Raw genomic sequence first — 18,340 nt, forward strand, 5'->3', positions numbered from 1 at the left:
CACATTTATGGTGTTATATACAGACATGCATGCAGAAGCATTCAGATTTACCCTGAGCAGGCTTCGAACCAATGTGCTGATCTAAACACACTTGTGCTGAGAGTGAGGGGTCCTTATCTGACATATTTTGTGTTAGTACCTTGCTGCCCTTGTGATATGACCTTGCCAAATGCCAAATGTCTGACATTGAAAGCTCATATTGAAAGATGGCCACTCAAAGTCAAAAATCCAAAGTTAGAATGGAAAGTAAACAGAGAAAAGAGGAATTTGAAAAGAAATCGCAATCACTTGTGCCACGACAGATCCACTACCGATTTTCCGGCACGCTTGGTTCAGAGTCTTGCCGTATTATCCGTTTTACCAGACCAACAGAGGTCGTAATAATTATACAAAAATGCACCTCCGACCCACTAATTATATCTCTCCTATGTCTCTAAATCACCATGGACTGCAAGGAACAAACTTAAATAAATGTAAATTAATTTTGCATTTTTTGCACGGGTAACCTGGACACCAGTTAATGAGTTGTCCTCAGAAGTCCCAATTAGTTTTGGATCAACGGCCACCTGCGGGGCTGAAGCACTGCTTTTCCAGGAGGACTTTTCCAGGCCAACCCCTACCGACCCAAGATGTGCTGGAATTCACCATCTGATGCAGGCCTCTGAGAGGAGTCCAAAAGTACCAGAACGGTTCGCCTAGGCCACTGGGGAATCTAGATACAAGCTTGCAAATTTGGCCTCAGAAGTCGCCTATGGGAACAGATTGGCCGGGCTGGAGTACCAGAGCCCCAGTCGCAGGGGTCAAATTTGATCTGTCAATTGACGGGGATGACCCAATGTCGTTGAGATCGGCTGCCTCACCCAGGGGGACTTCTGGGTGGAGAGATTTCAAGTGCGTTCTCGTAATTCTGTCCGGACTAAAGGAAGTGCTGGGCCATCAGTTGCCAGAAAATCAGTGGTGGACCTGTACTTAATTTTCCAATTGTCTCAGCTATTACTTCACCCAATGAACCAGCTCACTAAAGACACTGAAATTAGTTGGAATACTAGGTTGAGTTGGTTAGCTATAGTTTATCACGATAGAGATCTGATTGAATTATTTCAGCAAAGGGTTATGGCAGCTCTCCTAAATGTATCTCACAAACCCATGCAGGCACCTGCCACCAATGGACATTAAAGAGAAGAAGCCCGACAGTTAAACATCAATTATTAACTCGGATAATAGAAGATCATGTAATACAATAATATTGTATTATCCAATTAGATTGGGCCCTCAGCTGTTGCTCACACCATAAAGTTACCAATAACATTGTAAAGTCCCAGGTAAACATCACACCAAAGTTTAAAGGAACAGTGAAGGGTAGCATGCTTACATCCTACAAATAAAACATGGAACAGTGCAGCACAGGAACAGGCCCTTTGGCCACAATGTCTGTGCTGAACAAATGTCTATTCCCAATCACTTACACATCAGGGCATCAAATGTACACCCAGGTCAATGGAAATTCCGTGCATCTTTCTGGATTACTGGGACACCCCCAGTTGAATATAAGGCAGGGCAGCACAGGAACAGGCCCTTTGACCCATAATGTCATTGTTGAAAATGCCCAGAAGGAGCAGAAGGTATAGGAATATGAAAACTGTGACCTCCAGGTTCAAGAACAAGTTTGAATCTTCAGGTTTTGGCTTTTCATTTATCGAATGTTTTTTGTTTGTTTCTTATGTTACCTATTGAGTAGTGTGTTTACAAATCTGTTGTGTTGCTACCAGTAAGAATGTGATTGCTATGTTTCAGAACATCTGGCAATTAAACACTCCTGACGCTTGATTCCAAATGGAAGAGTATAGGTTGAGCTACTCATAAATGGACAGTGAATAAATCATTATGATTATGGTGAAATGTACTTTATTCAACTCTGAAATGATCACTACCTACTATGCACCACACTGGAGATATGGACACTACATCAAGCTTCCTGATGAACTTGAATTGACTGCATACCTCAATGTTTAGCAAGACCATTTTGTGTTTTTCTTTTTTAAATAGCTCCACAAATGCCATTGAATAAATGCATAAATAAACCGAGCATGGTTTAAATTAAGTATTTTTGTGGCAGGTTTAATATTCCTACAGTGCAATATTATACTGGGTCACAAGATGGACAATTTAAATTCAGTTACAAATCCTGAAATTATGCCTGTCACAAAATCTACTGGATTGTCATTAAAAACGTACTGTTTCACTAAAATCCTTTAGCAAAGAAAATCTGCCATTCTTATCTGGTTTGACATTATGCAACTCTACACAACTTTGTTGTTGCCTATTTACTGTCCTCTGAAATGGTCATGTGCTCAGTTCATGAGCGCTTGGAATGTACATTACCGCAAATGAATAAATAAAGATAAATTTATTGGCATTGGATAATATTAGAAATGTCACAGCAACATGCTGTTTCGAACTCAGTTGTTCTGTGCCTGTTGGAAGTCTAAGAGTTAATTTTCCTTACCTTGGTCCAATCACATTTAAATTACATTTTATGGGGCTCTGGAGGAAAGACATCTAGAAATGGCAGCACCTCCCTACTGCAAAAACACATTCCAGCCATAAACATCTCTCACTGAAAGGCAGAACACAGCCACTAAAATTCAGTTTGTTTAATTCTTATTGTCACAGTTGTGAATGATAGTTGGAGGGATTTCTTATCATTTTTTGGATATGCTTTCTTTATGACAGCTTTTCTTCTTTTATTTTGTCAGTGAGCTTCTCCTTCCTGCTCCTCCTTGCTGTAATAATGCTGTTTATTCCCTCCGTGATTTGAGTTCAGCAATTTAACAGTCATTTGTGGCTCACCCAGGGACCGAGCACTCCCTGTTTTGATTTGTAAGAACACAAGAAGAAAGTAGCATGAGTAAACCACCTGGCCAGAAGTTTAAACAAATGCCCTATTTTTCCATCTCGGGTGGATTAAATAATCCTACGGGTCATACTGAGAAATAGGGAAGTGGGAGTGTTCCCTCCTATGGTCTGTCTGTGAATTATGCCTCAAGCAAATTTAGTGAACTAACTGAAATTCTCCTGTCATTGTCACACTTTCTAACATTTCTGACATTATACCTACCAGACTTGGAATATGGAAGGTTCTTTACAAATGCAATTACTTCATATTTCAGGATATATAACAGATTTGCTTTTCCTATGCAACATCTAACACTCAAACCTTGTGCCATTTATTTTAGACATATAGATCTACCTTTTATTTCACTAATAATTCTATTCTGTACTGTGGGCCTTGACTTTCTGCCTAGATTACTCAATTAAGAGGAACATGCTGTGGGCCAGTCACTGACAATCAGTTAACAAAACAAAAAATATCTAATTAACTGGCTGACATAGCTACCTAGCCTGAAATAAACTTCAAAGAACTATACTTTGGGAATAGTCAAGAAGTTAAAACAAAACTCCAGTAGCTCTGACCAAAGATATCTATTTTATTGACATATTGAACACTAGGAATGGCTACTGTACATTGTGTTATCAGTTGTTTTCCTCATAGGCCTCATCAAAAGCTGGCACAAAGCCAGCTGTTTTGTATGTCTTTGTAACCTGACTGCTGGAAGTTCCCAAGTGATGGTCGCTGGAGGATATGCAACGAGTCCTATTCACCCCTGCCAACATTCAGCCAGGCATGCTCATTGCCAACGGATCAACAGTGCACCATTGAATTCACCATTGTGTGGGTGCAAAGCAGTTCCGTTCAGCCTGCTGCCTTGATTGAAAATTGAGTCTTTGAATCGGTTATTGATCAGTGCCTGCACTGTAGTGGATGGGGTTGCACAGAGTAGGAATCGAATTGAGTTTGAAATAAAGGAATATTAAAAAAAAAAAATGACTAAGTAATCTCCAGGGTATCATTAAGGGGTCTTGAAGACAAAAAGGTTCTATTAGTTGGATTAGTCACTATGAATAGAATAATAATTCTTAACTGATTTACTAGTATTCAACTTCCTGCTAACAACTTGTTGTCATTGAAAACAATCATCAAAATCTTACCTTAACCAACAACGATCATTGAAATTCTCAGAAAGCCTTTTACTTGGAATGAGAGTTACTGCGAACAATCACTGTTTCTTCCCATTTTCAAAAATATCTGAGTAACAATCTCACATTCTATGGTAAGAGTCAACAATGCTGGCAAATTCAAGAGCCATTTTCCAAAGAGGGTTGTGAATTGAAGAGGCGTTTCTGAAGTTTAGTTATAATAGGATCAAAAACCACACACTCAATACCTTGTAGCTTTTTTAATTATCTCTTCTCAGGAGTTTCTGGATCTAGATGATAAGTTTAGGGCCTGTCCCACTCGGGCGAGTCATTTGCGAGTCATGCAGGTAGCCCGCGAAGATTTTGTGAATCCCAAAATCCTGCGGCGCCGCCCGCGACCGCGCGTCATTGCCTACGCCACCAAACCTCACTACGCACAATGTGCACGTCGTGCGTCGTGACGCGTAAATGATGTTGCGTAAATGATGCGCAAATTACGCCCAAGTGGGACAGGCCCTTTTCACTCAACTCTAAATGTGTGCGATGAATCTCAACTCTAAATGTGGTGATTATACTTTGGATTGAAGCTGCTACTTCTCTACACATTATCTTCTAATTTCTGATTAGCACACAGTGACTATCTCTTAGAAATACTGCAACTTTGTGGAATCAGAACACAGAGATATTGAGATCTATATGGAGGAATGTGCAATCAGTGTGGGATATATTAATATGATAGGGCATTTTGATATCAAGGAGGTAGTGGACCAAATATCCCAATTACTGTAATTAAGGCAAACATACACCTTCTTTACCACACTATTTATGTGTTGCCACTTTCAGAGCTGTGAACCTCCCAAAGTGCAACACCTCACACTTGCTCACGTTCAACTACATGTTCTATTTCACCACCTATTTCTATTGCTGATCTTTATTTGCTGTATACTTTGAAAGCCTTCATCGTGGTCCGCAACTCTAGCAGTCCTGCTGTCATCTGCAAACTTACTAAATATATATCACAAACAGCAGAGGTCTCAGCACAGATCCCTGCGGAACTACTCATCACAAACATCCAGCCTGAATAATGCTTTTCCAACACAACCCTCTGTTTTCTGTTAGTAAAGTAATTCTGAATCCATACAACCAGTCACTGTGAATCATGTACATCTTAATCTTTTAGATCAGCATACCATGGGAGACTATATCAAATGCCTTTCTAAAATCGATATAGGCAACATCTATTGCCGCACATTCGACCCTCATCATCTCAAAAAGATTCAATCAACTTACCTGCTGTGTACAAAGTCATGCTGGTGTCAAATTGTACAAGAATCCTCACTACTAAGTTCTCTAAAACCGATGTGAGGTTCACTATCCTATAATTCCCTGGATTCTCTCTAACATATTTTAAATAAAGGAATGATATTGGCTACTCTCCAGTCCTCCAGGACCCCGCCCATGGCTAAAGAAGATGAAAAGATCTTCACCAAGGATCCTGCATTCTCTTCTCGTACCTTTCTAAATAACCTGGGACAGATTCCATCAGGCCCCGGGAATTTATCCTTCTTAATACCCTTCAAGAGCCCCAACAATACCTTGTTCTTCATTTCATACTGCCTTTGCATATTACTACTCTCCACACTGTTCTCACTGTCCTCCACATCCCTCTCCTTGGTGAAAACATATGCAAAATGCACGTTTAATACCTTGCCTCCATCTTGGTGAACGGCTGCTAGCCAGCAGCCGTCCGTTTTAAATCCGTTTTTTTTATAGTTTTTACTGAGTCCTGTTTTTTGTTTGTAGGGGATATGGTCTTTTTAATGTGGGGGGTAGGTGTAAACCTAATTTCTAGGTCCCTACCTGGTCGGTGAGGCAGCTTCTTCTCCGGACTGCCCGTCGATCCGTCCTCGTGGCCTACCTGCGGGCTTGGAGCGCCGTTTCCTGGCGGGAACCGCCCAGCACCTCGGCCTCGGCGGCGGCACAGCATTGGAGCGCTGGAGCGGGCGATGCCTTGCCTGGGTCGCCGCGCTGGAGCGACGCGCTGGAGCTCTGGCGAGCTGGACCGCCGAGAGCAACAACTCCGGGCTGCGGGCTGCGGAGCGGAGAGGAGGCGCCGACTTCAACAACGGGAGCCTGGATGCTCCAAACCGGCGCGGCCTTGTCGGCTTCGGCAGCCGCGGGCTCCAACCAAGAAGCGGCCGTTCCAAGTGGCCCAGCCGCCGAAAGGACTCTCCCGATGCCGGGGCAAGACCACCCGGTGAGAACGGCCAGGGACATCGGGCCTCCGTAGAGGCAATTGCGGTGGCCTCAATAGGCCTGACTTTGGGGTGAACATGGGGTGGGGACTGGACATTGTGCCTTCTCCCACAGTGCTATCCACTGTGGGGGGATGATTTTTTTTTTGTCTAACTGTAGTCTTGTAGGTCTGTGTCCAAGATGGCTGCCGTGAAGGGAGAGTGGACGCTGGCACGAATTGGTTGCCGCTGCTCTCTCTTCACACTGTGTTTTTGATTTTCTGTTTTTGGATTGAATTCTGTTTTTAATTTGTGTCTCTGTGATGTCTTTATTATTTGTTATATTCCGATTATATGTTATTCCGATTAAATGTCTATTATTGTTATGTCTGTATTCTTTCTTTATGTGCTGCACGGAGAGGACGCTGGCGCTGTTTGTTCGCCGCTTCTCCGTTTGCTATTGTCTGTTACTATTGTAAAGCGACTTTGAGTCTTAGAAAAGCGCTATAAAAATAAAATTTATTATTATTATTATCCTGACTCCAAGCACAAATTCCTTCCTTTATCCTTGAGCTTATTTCTTCTGCCTCGTTACCCTCTTGTTTTTAATGTAAATACTAAAAACTTCGGGATTTTGGCCCTTCATATTAAGTTATTTCCTACTTGCTCAAAGGCCCAGTCTGATTTCATTTTCTTAAACCTTATATACACTTCCTTTTTCCTTTTGATCACATTTACAACCTCTTTGATCATCCAACATTCCCTTACCATGACATCCTTATCCCTCTTCCTTACTGGAACATGCTGGTCCTGAACTTTAATCAACTAGCCTTTGAATAACTCCCACATATCAGATGCTGACTTACCCAATTATAATGGCTCTCAATTTACTTTCCCTAGCTCCTGCCTAGTTATTTTGGAATCTGCTTTGCAAAAATAAAATTATGACTGGTATTTTACCATAGTACTACTTTCCTGCACTAATCCTAGAATCCCTTGGTTTCTTTAATATCTAAACTATTAATATCTGTCTTGTATATATTAGGCAACAGAACCTCCATGGTCATCATGGGTAGTTAATTCCAAAGATTTGTATAACTTTGTGAATATGTTTTTTCTCTTGTCTGTGTTAAACGGCTTACTCCTTATCTTGAGTTTGTGATGCAGCTAGTGGAAGCATAATTTCCTGATCCACCCCAAAAAAACAGTTAATATTGTTTTGCAACTGAATGAGATAGATTGACCTGGAGAAGATGGTTGTGTGACTCACTGCCATCTTCTCCAGAGTATTTGGGCATGGACAATAATTGTTGGCGTTGTCATCAATGCAGCGAATCATAGAAGCTTACCGCACAGAAGGAGGCATAATGGGTCCATTCAGGCCAAAAATTTACTTTAGGTGAACTCCACCTCCCTGCTGTTTGTTTTTAGACTTTACTTTAGACTTTAGAGATACAGCACGAAAACAGGCCCACCGAGTCCACGGCGACCAGCGAGCGCCCTGCACACTAGCACTATCCTACACACTAGGGACAATTTTCAATTTACGGAAGCCAATTAGCCTACAAACCAGTACGTCTTTGGAGTGTTGGAGGAAACTGGAGAAAATCTGTACAGTCACAGGAAGAACATTCAAATTCCGTACGGCCAGCACCCGTAGTCAGGATCGAACTTGTGTCTCTGGCAATGTAGGGCAGTAAATCTACAGCTACGCCACTATGTTGCCCACAACACTCTCATAAATCTAAATACCTCATCTAAATTACCTTGAGTCTGCTTTGTATCAAAGAAAATTCAGACAGTTCCCAGGTAATGAATCGTTGCCTTTCTTGCAGATGCTCATGTCAATTTTGATTGTAAGGCAGAAAATCCAGAAAAATCTTTTGATATTGTAACAATACCTCCACTTTAATGTAATGAATTAAATCAAAGGCACATTAGGCGATGAGAAAGAACAATTACTAAACGTTGAGAGGACAAGAAACTAATAATACTATTAGTTTAATTGGCACGAACGAATGTTCATACATAAGACTTTTGAATTTAATAATATGGGAGGTCATTCATATGAGGGGCTGGCCACAAGTCTGGTGTTTGTAACCCCCATCTTAGACAGTCTTTCAACTTAGCTTTAACCCGTCTAGCCTTGGCAATATCCTTATAGATCACCTATGTAGCTTTGTAGAGCGATCGCATCCTTCACAGTAGCCCAGGTGAGTAACAACAATGTGCTTTGGAGATGGCCCAAATTACAGCTGAATATGCTGTAGACAAAGAAAATTAATGTTTATAGTACTGGGTGAGATCTTGGAGAGCTAAACGGCTGCAGGAGATTGCTTATGGAGGGTCGGGTCTGTAGATGAACTGCAGTTGAAAATTAAGATTAATTAATTTAATATTGAGTGTTGCTTGACTGTGAGTCAGTTCAGATTAGTAAACACAGGAGTGATAGTGAACATGTTTTCTGCATGCTAGGTTGTGGATAGCATGCTAGGTTGTGGATAACATTTCAGGTTTATAGAAGATGGCCCAAGTAGTCATTGTAATATTTAACTCTAGTTAACAGCAAATGGATGAGGGTTTTAGCAGATTACTTGATAAAACAGATAAAGATTTCACTCACAGCCAACACATATGAGGAACATTATCAGTTTTAGAAACATAGAAACATAGAAAATAGGTGCAGGAGGAGGCCATTCTTCATACAACCCCTCTTACAATCACACATCTTCCAAGCACTCCTGAAACACTCCTTCCATCTTGATCATCAAAGGATCTGAGTACTTTTATATGAGATTAGACTTAGACAATAGACAATAGATAATAGGTAGACAAAAGTGCTGGAGAAACTCAGCGGGTGCAGCAGCATCTATGGAGCGAAGGAAATAGGCGACGTTTCGGGCCGAAACCCTTCTTCAGACTGATGGAGGGTGGGGGGGGGGGGAGAAGAAAAGAAAAAGGAGGTGGAGGTGCCCGAGGGCTGACGGAGAGCTAGGAAGGGGAGGAGACAGCAAGGGCTAACGGAATTGGGAGAATTCAATGTTTATACCACCAGGATGCAGACTGCCCAAACGGAATATGAGGTGCTGTTCCTCTAACTTACGGTGGTGCTCACTCTGGCCATGGGGGAGGCCCAGGACAGAGAGGCCGGATACAGAATGGGAGGGGGAGTTGAAGTGCTGAGCCACCGGGAGGTCAGGTTGGTTAATGCGGACCGAGCGGAAGTGTTTGGCGAAACGATCGCCAAGCCTACGCTTGGTCTCACCGATGTAGATCAGCTGACATCTAGAGCAGCGGATGCAATAGATGAGGTTGGAGGAGATGCAGGTGAACCTCTGTCGCACCTGGAACGACTGCTTGGGTCCTTGAATGGAGTCGAGGAGGGAGGTAAAGCGACAAGTGCAGCATCTCTTGCGGTTGCAAGGGAAAGTGCCCGGGGAGGGGGTGGTGCGGGAGGGAAGGGAAGAATTGACAAAGGAGTTACCGAGGGAGCGGTCTTTGCGGAAAGCAGACAGGGGGGGGGAGATGGGAAGATGTGGCGAGTGGTGGGGTCACGTTGGAGGTGGCGAAACTGACGGGGGACTATTTGTTGTATGTGACGGCTAGTGGGGTGAAAGGTGAGGACTAGAGGGACTCTGCTCTTGTTGCGAGTGGGGGGATGGGGAGAGAGAGCAGTGTTACAGGGTATGGAAGAGACCCCGGTGCGAGCCTCATCTATAGTAGGGGAGGGGAACCCCCGTTCCCTGAAGAATTAGGACATTTCCAATGCCCTGGTGTGGAACACCTCATCCTGGGAGCAGATGCGGCATAGACGGACAAATTGGGAGTAGGGGATGGAGTCAGGCACGGGTTATTGATAAGGGACGATCAGCCATGATCACAATGAATGGTGGTGCTGGCTCGAAGGGCCGAATGGCCTCCTCCTGCACCTATTTTCTATGTTTCTATGTTTCTATGAGTCCTTACAGGAAGCAGGGTGGGAAGAAGAGTAGTCTAGATAGCCATGGGAGTCAGTGGGTTTATAGTGGATGTCGGTCAGAAGTCTATCACCTGCGATGGAGATAGTGAGGTCAAGAAATGGTAGGGAAGTGTCAGAAATGGTCCAGGTGTATTTGAGTGCCGGATGAAGTTAGTGGTGAAGCGGATGAAGTCAGTCAGTTGTGTGTGGGTGCAGGAGGTAGCACCAAAGCAATCGTCGATGTAGCGGAGGTAGAGGTCGGGGATGGGGCCCTGGTATGCCTCGACGTACCCAACAAAGAGGCAGGCATAGCTGGGGCCCATGCGCGTGCCCATAGCTACGCCTTGTACAATAGACAATAGATAAAATGTGCAGAAGTAGGCCATTCGATCCTTCAAGCCAGCACCGCCATTCAATGTGATCATGACTGATCATCCATAATCAGTACCCCGTTCCTGCCTTCTCCCCATATCCCCTGACTCCGCTATCTTTAAGAGCCCTATCTTGCTCTCTCTTGAAAGTATCCAGAGAATCAGCCTCTCACTAAGGCAGAGAATTCCACAGACTCACAACTCTCTGTGTGAAAAAGTGTTTCCTCATCTCCATTCTAAACAACAACAAGAGGGAGCAGTTAATGTAAAATTAAAGCGCGCCTTGGATTTATGTTAAGCTTTAACAATGTCAGGATGTCATAAAACACTGACGTCTAGTTGCCATTGTAATGTAGGAAATAATGCAATCAATTTGTATGTAATAATAGCCAAATAATTTGTTTCTGTGATGTTTTTGACGAAGGATAAATTTTGGCTAGGGCACTGGGAAGAACGGACATTGCTGCGATAGAAAATGCCAAGAAATACTTTGTATCCAATTAAGAAAGCAAAACAATCCTGTTTGCTCATGATTTTTATTTGGTCCCTTCCAATGCAGCCCTGACTTGTCTGGATCTGGTCATGGTGTTCCCCAAAATAGCATTCCCCTTTGGAATCCTTTTACTGACAAGAACCAGCTCAGAATTTGTTTATAGAGACGATGATGGTTTTTGCTGCAACAAAAGCTGCTTTGAAGACAATGTTTCTGGGATTATTGGGGCAGAATCATAATAACATTAGACTTGTCTCCAAGTGTCATTTGGTTCATTGAGTAGAAATATGAAAGCATAGAAAGTAGGAGCAGGTGTAGACCATTCACGTTTTGAGCCTGCTGATCACCAATTTCAATTCTATATTCCCACTTTAGCCTTGCATTTTTAAATTTACAATTTAAAAAAAATTAGTCAGTAATTTGGCCTCGATAGCCTTCTAGGATAGTAAGTTACACAGCTTCTCCACCCTCTGAGTGAAGAAATGTTGCCCTATTTCAGTTCTAGATATCTTGCCCAGTATTCCAATTTTATTCCAGGTAGTCCAGCCAGGAGAACATGCTCCTCACATCCAGTCTATCTAGTCCTGTGAGAATTGTGTAACTCAATTAGATTCCATTTCATTCTCCTCAGCTGTAATAAGTACAAACTAGTTGACTTTTTCTCACACTGTATAGCAGTCCGACCATCCTGGAATAATTTAATGAATCTTTGTTACATTTTCTCTGTAGCATGTAAATCTTTTCTCAGCTACGGAGACTAAAATTGTAGCGTCTCCAAGGGTGGGCTCACCAAAGAACTAATAATTGTAGCAAAACATTGTTTCTCAAAATCCTATTGTTACAAAGGCCAATATGCCGTTTACTTTCTTCACAACTTGCTTCAATTATATATCTGTTTTCAGATATTGGCCTGTAAAGACACTCAAATTTCTTTGTATATCAACATTTGCTGAAATCAGACCACTTAAATAATATACTCTTACTCTTTTCCCCCTCAATAAGTTCATCTGCTGTACCCACTTTCTCAATCTAAGTAATAAGTTCATAACTTGGTTCATCAGCACCAAATAATTTCTTCTTCAGACTGATGTCAGGGGACGGGGCGGGACAAAGATAGAATCTAGGCGGAGACAGACTAGTGGGAGAACTGGGAAGGGGAAGGGGATGGAGAGAGAAAGCAAGGGCTATCTGAAGTTAGAGAAGGCAATGTTCATACTGCTGGGGTGTAAACTACCCAAGCAAAATATGAGCTGCTGTTCCTCCAATTTGTGCTGGGCCTCACTCTGACAATGGAGGAGGTCCAGGCCAGAAAGGTCAGATTGGGAATAGGATGGGAAGTTGAAGTGCTGAGCAACCGGGAGATCAGGTAGGTTAAGACAGACTGAGCAGAGGATCAGGTAGGTTAAGACGGACTGATCGGAGGATCAGGTAGGTTAAGATGGGCTGAGCGGAGGATCAGGTAGGTTAGGATGGACTGAGCGGATTCCTTCTCTCCAGAGATGCTGCCTCACCCGCTGAGTTACTCCAGCATTTTGCGTCAACTTTCGATTTAAACCTGCAACTGCAGTTCTTTCTTACACACCAAATTATTTCTGTCTCCTTAAAGCAAGGAAAGTTGAGAAGAGATTTGATACAATTGTAAAAGATCACGACTGGTTTCACCATTCCTCACATCCCTTTGTCTTTTAGCCAAAGTTTTAAATCTGTGCTCCCGGGCGAATCATTTTGGTAAAGGGATTGGAATCATTTGATAAACGCAAGCGTAAAAAGCATAAAAGGAAAGGGACCGAGGGGTTGGGGAAGGATGATGATCACCCAATAAAAATACCTAAATTTGAATATAAGATGTTTTTTTATGAATGGTTGTTATGATGTGGAATTCATTGTATAACTGTATATAGGTGTGATAGAAATAGAATCAACCAGTGATTTGAAAATAATTAGTCAATGCTACAGGGAATTAGACAAAGGCTTGAAGGACAATCTGTTGGCTAAGTATTCTATAATTTGAAAATTGGCTGTAAGATGCCAGAGTGGAAAGTTTTGATTGATTGATTGATTGATACTTTATTATCACATGTGAGATGTCACAGTGAAATTCTTTGTTTTGCATACCATACATAAGGTTTGCAAAGAGTCGCCCCATATAGGGCAACGACAAAGCTACAAAGTATTCATTATAGTCTCCAATTTGTTCTCGGCGGCCCCCCACTCCGGATCCCTCTTTGTTCTCTTGGCGGCACGTCCTCGACCGACCTCCGGCACCCACCGCGGGCCCGTTTGACCTCTGGCACCCACTGACATAGTTATGTTTGGAGGGACTTGCATTCAAAATGATTTGCCTCTACATTTGTCTACATGTTGAGAATCATGGACTAACATTAATGATAGAAAGTTTTAGTCATTCGGTTTATCAGAATAGTTTCATAGTGGTTTATTGTTGCCATCCAACCAGCACCATCATGCTATTTACTGCCAATGTCCAAAAACCTGCCATTGCTGCTGTCTGGGGCCTTGTCCTGCTGAGGAAAGTTAACACAGGAACTTTAAATGCCAAGTGCTGCCATGCCATGGTGTGGTGGCAGCCAAGACGCATTCTCTTTTAATTACCATTAAAGAACCACTGGGTCATGTCCGCTAATATATTGCTCGAACTGTTATTACTTTAAAGCAGAGAGAGAAATGCTTGGCACAAGATTTTGACTGCATTTCAAAGGCTTCTATTGTTCAGTAATTACAATTACTTTAAGTTGCATTTAATAAATATGGCATTTGTTTGAATCTGAGTGTACTATGACCCTTTCTCCTTTCCTGTGTGCTCAAAAATCAACAAGGGTGGTCCATTACTTTCTGTGGTTGTTAAGGATGGCACAGCTTAGTCATGAGCCTTTTCCTGCCTAGGCTTGGTCGTGTGCCACTTTAATACTTGCCACTCCTTTGGAGGTTGTCGTAGCGTTTCTGGCACCTTGTAATAACCGTGGTGATGTGCAGAGCTGTATTGAATCCTTTGAAACGCCTACTTGCCATTGGAATGTTGAAATTCCACATGAACTAGCCACAATGCGCTGTCTGTGTTTGGAACTATTTTATTTCCCTCGCTTTCTTCCCCCAATTATTTATTTCTTATATGTGGGAGCAGTGGGGGAAAATATGATTTTACTTCGGAGTCACGTGAGTGACTACGTGAAGAACCCGCTCAGTGCGCAGGCGCGGCATTACGCCAGCAGTGCAACAGCGGCAGCGGGAGTTAGGCTCTCCCGCTACAGAATGAAACGGACCGTCAGGTGAGTACCCTGAGGTCGGGTTTCTTTTACAGGGGAGCCCCTTTTTCTGCTTGTGTTTTACAGGCAGAGAAAAAAGGCTCTGGAACAAAACTGTCCCCCGTTCGAGGAGGAACGTTTTCTGTCGGGGGGGAAGGGGGGCAGCAACAGACGGTAGGAGCGACCCGGTGTTCCGCAATTCCCCGACACCGTGCCAAGCCCAGCCCGATAGTGGGCTGGATGTATAGCCACCCGAAGAGGCATCCGGCAGGTGTTCCCGATTTGGGACGGGACGTCTCTCCACCCGCACGGGGGGAGAGAGAGCCGCCTGAGCCGCTGGAGCGGCTCTAGGGGCAGGTGCCTGCGAGACGCGCTGCTAGAGGGGCGCTCCCGCTACTACAAGGCACAAAAGCTCTAGAAGAAGGCGGTAGGAACAATTACCGGGCGCTCCGCTATCCCCATCACCGCGCCGAGCCCAGTCCCGCTAGTGCCTGAGCTGCGGGCTAGATGTTCAGCCATCCGAAGAGGCATCCGGCCGGTGGCTTCCGACTTGTCGGAGGGGACGTCTCTCCACCCGCATGGGAGAGAGACAGCCGTCTGAGCCGCTGGAGCGGCTCCTGGAGCAGGAGCTCCTGCGAGACACGCTACGTGAGGGGCAGTCTCGCTGGAGGGTTCAGGCATACCCTCCACAGTGCCTAGGCACTGCCCATCGCTTCCTCCTTAGTGTGGTTTGGGGTGACCAGTGGCTGGGCTGGTCATGAAGAGGGGTCACTGGCTGAACAATATCGGGAGTATGCTTGAGGTACAGGATTAGGAAGAGCTGCTGGGTGTGGCCGCTATGTGGCTCCACCACTAGCGAGATGGCTTTTCAGTCTCAACTGATGGCCAGCTTACTACCTGTCTTTTCCAAAAAACCTCTCCAAGACAGGTAGCCATGAGGCGTTGGTTTTATCATGCCTCCCCTAAATTGCATTTACTCAAAGTGCCCGCCATTATTGGGGGATACATTGAGCAGCGCATTTAACCTAAATATTTAAAAAATGCATTTGGTACCCTGACGTCGGCTATCATGTCCACCTGCTCATTCCAGAAGGGCAGGGTAGTATGGCAAAACACCTGACCCTACTGTTCAACGGTATACCTCATAACTTCTGAAATGAACTCACAAACCTGCCCTCAATCTATGAAATTAACAGGACTATGAGAACGCCGACCTCACAAGCACAGATCCTGCTACCTGGCACTTACCAAACCAGTCCTAAAAAACTGGACGAAGTGTTCAAACTATTCGGCACAAGAGGGCAGAGTCTGGAATGAGCACCACACTAAACCAGACAGCAGTACCTCTACGTGTCCACCAGGTGCGTCTTCCTCATGGTACTGGTGAAAGCTCGGGGCCTGCATGCCAAACCCGTAGCATTTTAGGCCATGGCCCAGAGCAGGCCCCAGGGAAAATGCACCACCCCCCAACAAACATCGTCCCTACAAGAACAAGGAACCAGAAACCGAAGAAAACAACAATGAAGACAGATAAGTATGGTTCCTACCATCACATAAAGGTTAAGGGTTGTACTAACAAGAGGTGGGTGAATCACGCCTGGTTAGGAAGCTATCACTCTTGGTAGTCATATACCAAAAAATAAATACAAGGGGAATAGAATTAATATCTTGCCACCAATTCAGCAAGCACCCCAAGGGGTCTACCCTCCCACGATGGTGAATGTCGCACCATCGTTGATAAACCACTTGAGTATTTCACCAGGTATACCCATTCATGGGATTTGTAACTACTACCATGGATCCAAGGATACTTTATGGTAGACATCGACCTTGAAGATGCACACTATTCAGTACCTTCTCATATAAGTTTCGGATATACCGCAATTACCTGGATGGAGTAACCATGATGAGCGTTGCGGCATTTAAGTCAAAGTTATCCAGAATCAACTAGCCCTGACACTTAGAAACATTCCGTCATGGCATGTCTATATATTAACGACAAACCATCCTTGGATACAGCTTTAGCTGCATCGCTTCTCGGCCTTTTGGCTAAGATCAAGTGTAGTATCTGTTCTTATCAGTTTAATAATCTGATACGTCCCTTATCTAGGGACCATATATTAAATTGAATTTTGGAACAGGGAGATGGAATAGGGGCTTGCTCCGTCCACTCCACGCATCGACCCAGTATTGCAGTGCCTCTGGGAACGGTGCACAAAATATATATCCAGATATTTACGTTGACCATCCACAACGTTGTTATCTGGTATTCATTAAGACTATCAGTCATGGTACATTAACCACCAATCAACTACGTGGCAAAGTAATTGGGATATAGCAGCATTACCAGCTACTGAACTTTGTACCTTTCCTATGAGCTGAGATACTAGTGTTCAAAACTATCTCCATACCTGTAATATGGGGGCAAATGGATTAATCTGTAGTGTTATCATGGAATTTATCAGCAGGAAGGATTATGGTTGTACACTTCCACCTGTTTTGAGTAACATCTTATGTGTCCTGATGTGTTACTGAGCTTGTAATACTTAATGCCAATATGAATTGACTTAAACATGTTATATATTAATTTACTTAATTCTAGTGAAGCATTTGCTCAGTAATCCACCAAATTTGCATGTTCGTTTATAAGATAACAACATCACAGTGGTGGCATATACCAAACCACTTGGGCGGAGAACATCGATATTAGGTGACAATTTATTAACAATTGGAAACCGTATGTCGTCAAACATGTTTGACCATCAGTAACTCACCTATCAGGTGAGCTAAATACTGTAAACATACATTTAAACCAAAAATATTTGCTGAAATTACTAAGCAATATGGACACCAGATATCGATTCCTTATATCCAATTAAATCACCACGTACTAACTTACGTCACATGAAACCAATCTCCAGGCAGCGGCAATGGAGACATTCCCGCGTATTGAGGGGTGGGGGGAACCTAATCTCTATGTTTTCCTTTCCTTCTACCTCTTCAATAGGTACTACGGCTTCATCAGTCGGGTACTACGCAAATTACAGTGGACCAAGTCCACAAGCATGGTTCCCAGTGATCCTCGACATGGTCATTAAAAGAATTGCAGAATTGGGAAGACCATTGCTGTGCTTGGATCAGCAGCACTATCAACCTGATGACAGCATTCCGTCGCATATCCTAGGGAACATACCTGAGGAGCATCAAGAAATGGTACACTGTTTTCCAAAACAGGAATTACACATTCAACTATAACAAAAACTGTACTGGAGCTCCTGGCAGGTCTTCACCACAATGAAGGACATGTTCTGTTAGCCTACTCAACTTGGGTACTGCTCACTGGTGATCAGATACAGGAGAGGTATATCAATCCATTCCCCAGAAATAGGTACACCCAAATTGGGATGTCAGTGAAATCCTGACATACCTTAGGGGATGATCACCAGCCAGGTCACTCACCCTGGAACAGCCTACCCTGAAGATGGACATGCTGGTGGCCTTACATCAACACAAAGAGCCAGCTCTCCCATCTACTGCGATGGGACAACATGGTTATAACACCAGATAGTGTCACATGCCCATTCAAGGGTTGGCCAAACAGAACAGACCAGGAACATCAGGTCCAGTCATGAAATTCCGGGCATACCCACCTGAACCACGTTTTATTTGTCATGACCCACTTAGAGATCGACACAATAAGGAATACCGAGGGAGAGGAAAAAGCCTTATGGGTCAGCCACAGGAAACCTCATGGTCGGGTGACGAGCTAAACTATCTCTAGTGGCTCAAGCAGGTACTGGGAGTTGCTGGAGTAAATACTAACGTGTATAAAATCTTATTCCACCAGGACAGCTTCCACGTCAGTAACTAAGAGGATGGACGAGCCTATGGACCACATCCTGGCTACTGCAGGGTGGTCTAGGGAGTATACGTTCCAAACTTTTATAACAAACCACTGACAGAACCTGTATCGTTTGCAGAAAAAG

The 18,340-nt window shown here is 43.7% G+C and overlaps 1 non-coding gene across 1 annotated transcript; it reads left to right on the forward strand.

The window, feature by feature from the left end:
• The first annotated feature begins 16,383 nt into the window (after window positions 1–16,383).
• On the forward strand, window positions 16,384–16,575 carry LOC116976552. Its single transcript, XR_004412970.1, has one exon. It is a non-coding gene; the product is annotated as a U2 spliceosomal RNA (small nuclear RNA).
• Window positions 16,576–18,340: the final 1,765 nt, after the last annotated feature.

The sequence above is a fragment of the Amblyraja radiata genome, chromosome 8, assembly GCF_010909765.2.
Source record: "Amblyraja radiata isolate CabotCenter1 chromosome 8, sAmbRad1.1.pri, whole genome shotgun sequence".
Classification (NCBI taxonomy): Eukaryota; Metazoa; Chordata; class Chondrichthyes; order Rajiformes; family Rajidae; genus Amblyraja; species Amblyraja radiata.